Source organism: Spermophilus citellus, assembly GCF_964194105.1.
Source record: "Spermophilus citellus genome assembly, chromosome: 11".
NCBI lineage: Eukaryota > Metazoa > Chordata > Mammalia > Rodentia > Sciuridae > Spermophilus > Spermophilus citellus.
This window is the reverse complement of record NC_138192.1, coordinates 40,438,998-40,447,862: the sequence shown is the minus strand read 5'-3', so window position 1 is coordinate 40,447,862 and position 8,865 is coordinate 40,438,998. Positions and strand designations below refer to the sequence as shown.

Here is an 8,865-nt window from a genome sequence, read left to right as displayed (position 1 = left end):
GATGGTTAAAAAGCTTAAAACTATGCCGGGTGCAGTGGTGCACACCTGTAATCCCAGAGGCTCTGGAGGCTAAGACAGGAGGATAACTAGTTCAAAGCCAGCCTCAGCAAAAGTGAGGTACTAAGCAACTTGGTGAGATCCTGTATCTAAATAAAATACAAAAGAGGGCTGGTGATGTGGCTCAGTGGTTGAGTGTCCCTGAGTTCAGTCCCTGGTACCAAAAAAAAAAAAAAAAAAAGCTTAAAAATATTACTTTGAGGTATTTACTTGGAAGCAGAATTGCTTGGTCATAGGGTACCTGCACCTTTAAATTTATTAGTACCAAACTGTCCTCCAAAGTGTTTGCCAAGCCACAATGTCCCCAGTTAGTTTCACATATTTGTCATACTTACTATAAACTTCTTAGTTTTTGCCATTGGTTCCTTTTGAAATGGTTGTTTTAACTCCCTTTTCTTACATATATGATGTATATCCCTGTAAACTATTTTTGGCTTGGGTTTCTGTTTACCATAGACTAATCATATCAAAGTAGAATTGCTGGCCTAAAGAGAGTAAAATAGCTGGGACTTATTTATTTATTTATTGGTATCGGGGACTGAACTCAGGGTCACTGGATCATTAAGTCACATCCCCAGCCTTATTTTGTATTTTATTTAGAGACAGGGTCTCACTAAGTTGCTCAGTGCCTTGCTTTTGCTGAGGCTGGCTTTGAAATTGTGATTCTCCTGTTTCAGCCTCTGGGTTTATAGACTTGGGTCACTGAGCTGGCTCAATATTTTTTTTAGACAATACTTCTGCCCCACCCTGAGAGACCTAACAATGCCTCTTAAAAGTTTAGCAGTAAGGAAAACTAATATTCACACCCCCCCCATTATCTTTTTTTTTTTCAGATACACTTTTCATTTTGGAATAATTATAGTCTTATAGAAAATTGATAGTATATTCTTTTTTTCAAAAAAAATATTTAGTTTTAGGTGAACACAATATCTTTATTTTGTTACTATGTAGTGCTGAGAACCGAACCCAGTGCTCCACACATGCTAGGCAAGCATGCTATCACTTGAGCCACATCCCAAGCCCATGGTAGTATATTCTTCACAGTTTTTCCTAATGTTACCATCTTACATAATCATGGTACAAAACTGTCAAAACTATTAACTAAGCTAAAAATTTTATTTGCAATCTGCAGTTTTTTCCATTAATGTCCAGCCACCACACTGCAGGACAGTTTTTCAGTGATTTCTGGTTTCTTTTTTCTTTCTTTAGGTAGTAGGGATTGAGCCCAGAGAAGCTTTACCACTGAGGTATGTCTTCCTAGTACTTTTAATACAGGATCTCCCCAAGTTGCTAAGAGTCTCTTGAAGTGCCCCAGGCTGGCCTCTAACTTGCAGTTCTGCCTCAACTCCAGGCATGTACCACCACAACCGGCTCTTTTCTGGTTTCTATAATCTCAATGGTTATAAGGACTGGTGAGATATTTTGTGGAACATCCTTCCATTGCGATATGTTTGCTATTTTTCTCCTGGTTAGACTGGGATTATGGGTTTTTTCGGAGAGAAAGACCACAGGAAAAGTGTCATTTTCATCAAATCACATCAAGGGTAATCATTGTTTTTTTATTATTTTATTGATTTTTTTAAATACATGACAGTGGAAAGCATTACAGTTCTTATTAAACATATAGAGCACAATTTTTCATATCTTTGTATATAGAATGTTCACGCCAATTCATGCCTTTATACTGAAGTGGCATTCCCTTTCTCCACAGAAAAGCCCTCTTCACCATGGCTGATTTTAGGACTGTCAGCAAAAGAGTCTCTGCAAAAGAGTCCAATGTAGATAAACTTCCTATTTTCATGTTGCCCTGTTTTACTTGGCCACTGGCCGGGAAGATATCAACACTCCAGGTGCTGGACACTCCCTTAGTAGTTTTTCACAAACATATCCAGTATAATACTTTATAGAATTGTGCAAACAAGGCCTCTGGTCTTGAGCTGGGCTTCACAGAGATGTCTACATTTTTAAGATAAGTTACAATTGGGCTCCATGGTAACAGCTGGCAGGAGGAGGAAAGAAAGGGGAAAAGATGCTCTCTCCTTCTCAGGTGTTGTCCTTGAAGGGTTAACTTGCCCCAAACAGTGAAAGAAAAAGCTGCTTTTATGTGAACTTTTGCAGACTGTGAACTTCTGAACCCCTCCCCTTACTTGCTGGGTATAAAACTCTGAAACTCCCTGAACTCGGGGTTCGGGGATTAATTGATTACAGCAAAAGCTGTGCCCTCTGAACCTGGCTGCAGCCAAATAAAACTGTTTCCTGCTATCTTTGGTGCCTTGCCTCTTTTGTCCCTAAAACAATACATGTACTTTTTTTTTTTTGCATTACAATTCTTATTACACATATATACCACAATTTTTCATACCTGTTTAAATATAAAGTATGTTAACACCCAATTCAAGTCTTCATACATGTACTTTGGATAATGATGTCCATCACATTCCACCATCATTGTTAATCCCCTGCACCCTCCTTTTTCCTCCCATCCCTCTTCCCTATCTAGAATTTATCTAATCCTCCCATGCTCCGCCCCCCCCCCTTATGAATCAGCCCTCCTTATATCAGAGAAAACATTGGGCATTTGTTTTTTTTTGGATTGGCTAACTTAGCTTTATCTTCTCCAATGCCATCCATTTACCTGCAAATGCCATGATTTTATTCTTTTTTAATGCTGAGTAAAATTCCATTGTGTATATATGCCACTTTCTTTTTTTATCCATTCATCCACTAAAGGGCATCTAGGTTGGCTCCACAGTTTAGCTACTGTGAATTGTGCGCTATAAACATTGATGTGGCTGTGTCCCTGTAGAATGCTGTTCTTGAGTTCTTTGGGTATAGATCAAGGAGAGGAATAGCTGGGTCAAATGGTGGTTCCATTCCCAGATTTCCAAGGAATCTCCATACTGCTTTCCATATTGACTGCATCGATTTTAAGTCCCCCCAGCAATGTATGAGTGTACCTTTTTCCCCACAGCCTCGCCAACATTTATTGTTGTTTGTCTTCATAATAGCGGCCATTCTGACTGGAGTGAGAAGATATCTTAAAGTAGTTTTGATTTGCATTTCTCTGGTAATCATTGTTATTTACACCCCCCTCCCTTTTTTTTTTTAAACTGGGGATTGAACTCACAGGCCCTTAACCACTGAGCTACATCCCCTGTCCTTTTTTATATTTCATTTAGAGACAGGGTCTCACTGAATTGCTTAGGGCCTCACTAAGTTGCTGAGGCTGGCTTTGATCTTGTGATCCTCCTGCTTCAGCCTCCTGAGCTGTGGGATTATAGGTGTGAACTTCCAAGGTAAATTTTCATCACTTGACTGAGGTAGTGTGTATCAGGTTTCTTACTGGAAGGTCATTTTCCCCAATCCCTTTCCACACTATATTCTTTGCACAGCCCACTCAGGGGTCTGTGGGGATCAATACACCCATCTTGGTGTTAATAATTACAACTCCATTGTAGGGAAGATTTATCCCTTCTCCAGTTATTTCTTTAATCATTTATAGCACTACAGTCTATTTCATACTCTAGATTATTACTTAATCTTATGTGATTTATTACTAAAATGCTTCTGGGTTTGGCCTTTGGGCAATTTACGTTGGTTCAAGCGTCCTTTATCATGCCCTCATTGTTTCTCTCTCTTTTTTTTTTTAACCACTTCCCTATTTCTGGCCTACTTAAAGTTCCAGGCTTGGCTGGCATTTGGGTGTGCCTGGTGCCTACAGTAGTCTGTCTACGGAGCACTGGCCCTTTTCCTTAGAAAGTGGTATTTATATACCCCAAAGTGGTATTTATATGCTAACTACTTCTTCTGGCGGGGAAACTCCCCAGGAGCCGTCCACACTCTGAGGTCAACGACTCCTCCCGCTGGTGGATCACCCCAAGCCTCTGACCTCCAGCTTCCGGCGAGCCCACAGCGCGGCGAGCCCTGTGCGCCGGCGCACCCACGCCAGGGCCGTGACGTCACGACGCCGGACGTGCAGCGGTCGGAGCCGAGAGTCCAGCGGCGTCCTTGCGCTTCCTGCCCGCTTCTCGCCCGCGGCCCAAGTGTTCACAGGTGACTGTGCCCGTTCGGTCGGGGCTACCCAGCACCCCCGCATCAGGCCCGCGGGCTTTCTTTTCCCCGGGCCGCCCCATGCCTCCCGAGCTCTCTCCTGGTCCTTCGGACGGACCCCCGCCTCTCCGTTGGGGCCCTTTAGCCCTTTCCGGCGTCCCAGGCTCGCCAGAGCTGCGGAGCCCCAGGATGCCTCCGCCTCTCCCTCCCCGCACTTCTCTCCGTACTCCCTCTCCTGGCGTCCCTCCTCTTTCTATCCCCTGCAGCCACCCAGCCCTGCGCTCTTCTTGGGGGACACCCCCGCTACCCACCCCTCGAATTACTTTTCTTCCTCCCTATCCTTGAGTTCCTCCTCCCTGGTGACCCTTAGAGTCACCCAGCCCAAAGCCCCTCCGAAGGGACTCCCCTCTCTCAAGGTCGCCCGAAGCGTCTCATTTTTCCAAGTCAGCCTGGAGACAGCAACCGTCAGGGTGAGGCCACCGCCCTGCCCCTGCCTGGCGGTGTGACACGTCCAACCTCAGGGGCCTGCTACTGCCCTTCCTCCTGCAGCTGCCTCCGCGGATCCTGCGCCTCCGGTCTTCCCATGCCAGGCCTCAGCATGGAGGGGCAGCTTGCGGCCTTTTAGGTTCTGCTCCCGCCCGGTGGTCTGCCCCTCTTCGGAGTCCGGAGTAGCCCTGGGGCTTAGCACGCGGGGTGGGGCCCGCCTCTGCTTCCTTTCACTTGCTCTTATCCTTGCACTGTTTTTAGTTTTAGGTGCTTAGTGTGCATTATCTTTTATTTATTTATTTTCACATTTGATTCTGTTGCTCATTTCGGTTGAGAACGCTGGAGGACAGGGATTTTTATTTTGTGTTGGAATAGGTTAGTAGTTTTGGTCACGTAGAAGAACCTTCATAAATGAGCGAATAAATTCCTAGTGTTTCAGGATGGGTAGACGAAAGGAATGGTGTGGATTATTAAAACTAGCTAGAGAACATGGCCAATTCAAAATGTTACTGATTCCTGGCTCTAGAAAATCATTGACTTTTTTGGGTGCCTATCATTTGACTATGAAAGGGAGGAGTCTCCGCCTCAAGGAAGAGAGAGGAATATTCCATGGCCTCCTGTGGCCTCAAAGGGAACTAGTGCTCATGTAGTAAATGGCTTATCTGAAGTCACTCCGGGAATTAGTATCCAAGGTGGGACTGTTACTTGTTTATTTACTTATTGCCCTTGATATTGGTTGAACAAATCAATGACCAAAACATGCATGGACAAACACATCTGTGTATTTACCTTTGCAGTGGTGTATATGCTTAAGGGCCTGCATGTGCTTGGGAATACTGCAGCCAGTGGTTCAAAGCCAGTGGCACTCAGGAGAGTTTCTAGGGCCAGGAAATTCCTAATCCTTGGCTGGCCTGCTGGTTAACATAGGACAGGTATTTTGGGAAGAAACACTCTGGTCTGGAAGGTGCCTGCCTGGGCTTTCTTTGTGTCTGCTATTTACCTTGTTTTGCAGGGATCTCTTTCCTTGACTGTCTTCCCCTTCACACTGATCTTGGTGAGGGCAGGAATCAGATTAATGCTCTAGGATCTTCCTGACAGGACAACATTGTGTCTGGCATAATGTTGGTGGTATGTTGCATTTTGAGGTAGACTGCAGAAAACAACTCAGAACTTAAGGTAGGTTTTTTACTAGTGTTATATTTTCAGGATGTTAGCACAGTTTGTAAGTAAGTTTCCTTATAATCTCAAGGATTGTGAATTTATGAAATATACACAGCAGAAAGGTTTGTTTGTTTATTTGTTTGTTTTTTTGTACTGGAGATTGAACCCAAGGGGTGCTGTTTTTATTTATTTATTTTTTTAAAAAGGTTGAAGCAGGGTCTTGCAAAGTTGTCTGGGCTGACCTCAAATTTAGAATCTTCCTGCCAGTTCCAAAGTAGCTTAGATTAAAGGCGTGAACTGCCACTCCAGGCCAGATGCCACACTTGGAGTTAGTCTTCCTTGGGAAGATGGAGGTTTCTTAATTTATTCAGAAAGTTTTGCTGTGCTTCTAAGCTTGCCTTAATATTTGGTTTCTTTCTCCTTTTTTCTTTCTTCTGTCTTCTGGATGTCAAAGAAATTAAAGAATCACTTTATTAGTGGCAGTACCTACCAAAAAACTACAAAGAACAAACTTAAAATGTGACAAAAAGGGAACTTTTCCCCTCCATTAACAGGAATTTTTTGTGGTGGTGTTCTAATTAGTTATACATGACAGTATAATGCATTTTGAAACATTGTACACAAGTGGAGCATAAGTTCTCATTCCTCTGGCCTTAAGTGGTTATGAATCACACCAATCATACATGTATATAGGGTAATGTTTGTCTCATTCTACTGTCCTTCCCATTCCCACTGTCCCCCGCGCCCCCATCCAAAGTTCCTTCATTCTTCCCCTCCCACTAGGGATTAGCATCCGTTTATCAGAGAAAACATTTGCCCTTTGGTTTGGAGGATTGGCTTATTTCACTTAGCTTGATATTTTCTAATTCCTGTAAATGCCATAATTTCATTCTTCTTTAAGTCTGAGTAATATTCCATTGTATATATGTACCACATTTTCTTTATCCGTTCATCTGTTGAAGGGCATCTGGGTTGGTTCTATAGTTTAGCTATTGTGAATTGAGTTGCTATAAAGGTTGATATGGCTGTGTCACTGTAGTAAAATCTTCAGACTTTTAGCATTTGCATAAATGTCTTTACTTGGTTACTGATTTGACCTAGTTTGGAATTCTGATGTGGAAGTCATTTTTTCTCTTGTTCCATTGTCTTCTATCATTGTCCATAAAGATGCTATTCACCTTGCTGACTGCTGGTCCTTAATCTGACTCCTCTTTTTCTTTGAGAAGTTTTTAGGTTTCTATTTTTTGTCCTTAGCATTCTGAAATTTCCCAGTAATCTACCTTACTGAGGCTTTTTAAAAGTTCTTCCTGCTTGACTGCTTGGTGGTGCTTTTGAGTCTAGAACTGTATTGTCTGGAATTTCTTCTCTGCTCTTTTCTCTCGTCATTTATTTCTGAAACTTTCCTGTAATCCTTGCTCATGCTAAGCACATGACTCTACGGCTGAGCTATGTCCTCAATCCTAAGCAGAGTATTTTATATTACAAACTCATCCTCTATTCCTTACTCCACCCTCTCTCTTTTGACTTTTTTCCTCCCTTTATTTTTGAGAAAAATTCCTATATTGAATTTATTTTTTTGTCTGTATTTGGCTTTGCTGGGGATTGAGCTAGTGCCTGGCATGTATCTATGTGCAACCATTGAGTTACATCCCCAGCTCTATTGAGTTGTGGTAATCATCTTTAACTGAGAGCTTTGAATGTATCTATTTTGGAACATTCTGTGTGTGTGTGTGTGTGTGTGTGTGTGTGTGTGTGTGTATGTGTGTGTGTTTTTGGATGCAACATCATTTGTTTTATGGTAATTGTTTTTGTGAGTTTGAAGTTTGTTTTTGCTTCCTGCATTGTCTCTGTGGTTTTTGTGAGATTATCCTCACTTCTTTTTTTTTTTTTTAAGAGAGAGAGAGAAAAGAGAGAGAATTTTTTAAAAAAAAATATTTTTCATTTTTTGGTGGCACAACATCTTTATTTTATTTTTATGTGGTGCTGAGGATCGAACCCAGCTCCCCGCGCAGGCCAGCCGAGCGCGTTACCACTTGAACCACATCCCCAGCCCCTCACCTCTTTTTAATCTTTATCTTTTATGGTAGACTTTCTTCACGTGTATGATTGAGCCACCTCCCAGACCTATTTTGTATTTTATTTATTTATTTATTTTTATTACTATATCTAATTTTTTAATTTGTTTTAATTAGTTACACATGACAATACAATATTTTGTATTTTATTTAGAGAGAGGGTCTCACTGAGTTGCTTAGTGCCTTGCAGTTGCTGAGGCTGATCATCCTGCTCAGCCCCCACCCCACCACCCTCAAACTGGGATTACAGGTGTGCGCCACTGTGCTGGGCCTTTTCTCACGTGTTTTACAATGCTTGCTTTCTGTACATATTTAAGAGAGTGTTACTATAAAACTTTGAAAGTCTTGTTTGCTTATAATTTATCATCTGATGTACTTCCCTGTAGGGTGTTCATAGAGAATGAACTTTTTTTTTTTTTTTTTTTAATTGAGGAGCATCCACATGAATCAGTATCCGTAAATCTTTCCTCTTGGGCTGTGGCCCTGGCCCAGAGTTAGCATCTAGTAAGTAAGTAAAGGAAGAGGGCTGAGAGTTTAGGACCTATATTCCTCTTCTAAAAGTGGCATGTGTTGAACTCTCAGCTGTGCTGGGGCCATCCTCAGGATCAGGGAAGGCTGCTACCTGGATGGGTAGAAGGCCTCAATGACTTTTTTTTTTTTTTTTTTTTAATTATGGATGGACATAGTACCTTTATTTTGTTTATTTAATTTTTTTTTTCTAATGTGGTGTTGGGCATGGAACCCATTGCCTCACACATGCTAGGCCAGCGTACTACCACTGAGCCACAACCCCACCCCAGACTTCTTTGCCTCTTAAGTCTTTCAGTAAATTCTCCTGCTATGTCTTTCACCTTTAGAATTATCTTATACTTCTATTTTCTGAATCTTTCCAGTATTCTCTGACAGGAGTTGGCTTGCTGTGTTTTTTGCTTTGTTAACTATGATAAAACAAAGAAGGCCAAATTTTAATTTAGTTACCAATTGCTTTGTTCAATTGCTTTGGAACTTTCAAAATGTTTTTTGTCTTTTTCTGTTT

The 8,865-nt window shown here is 41.9% G+C and overlaps 1 protein-coding gene across 9 annotated transcripts in view; it reads left to right on the top strand.

Annotated features, from left to right (window-relative positions):
- Window positions 1–4,013: 4,013 nt before the first annotated feature.
- Window positions 4,014–8,865, top strand: part of PLEKHB2 (pleckstrin homology domain containing B2) — a 44,300-nt gene continuing 39,448 nt past the window's right edge. For all 9 annotated transcript variants that reach the window (XM_081261467.1, XM_081261463.1, XM_081261466.1 and 6 more), the window contains exon 1: window positions 4,014–4,110. The gene's annotated coding sequence lies outside the window, so the exon portion shown is untranslated. The remainder of the gene's footprint in view (window positions 4,111–8,865) is intronic.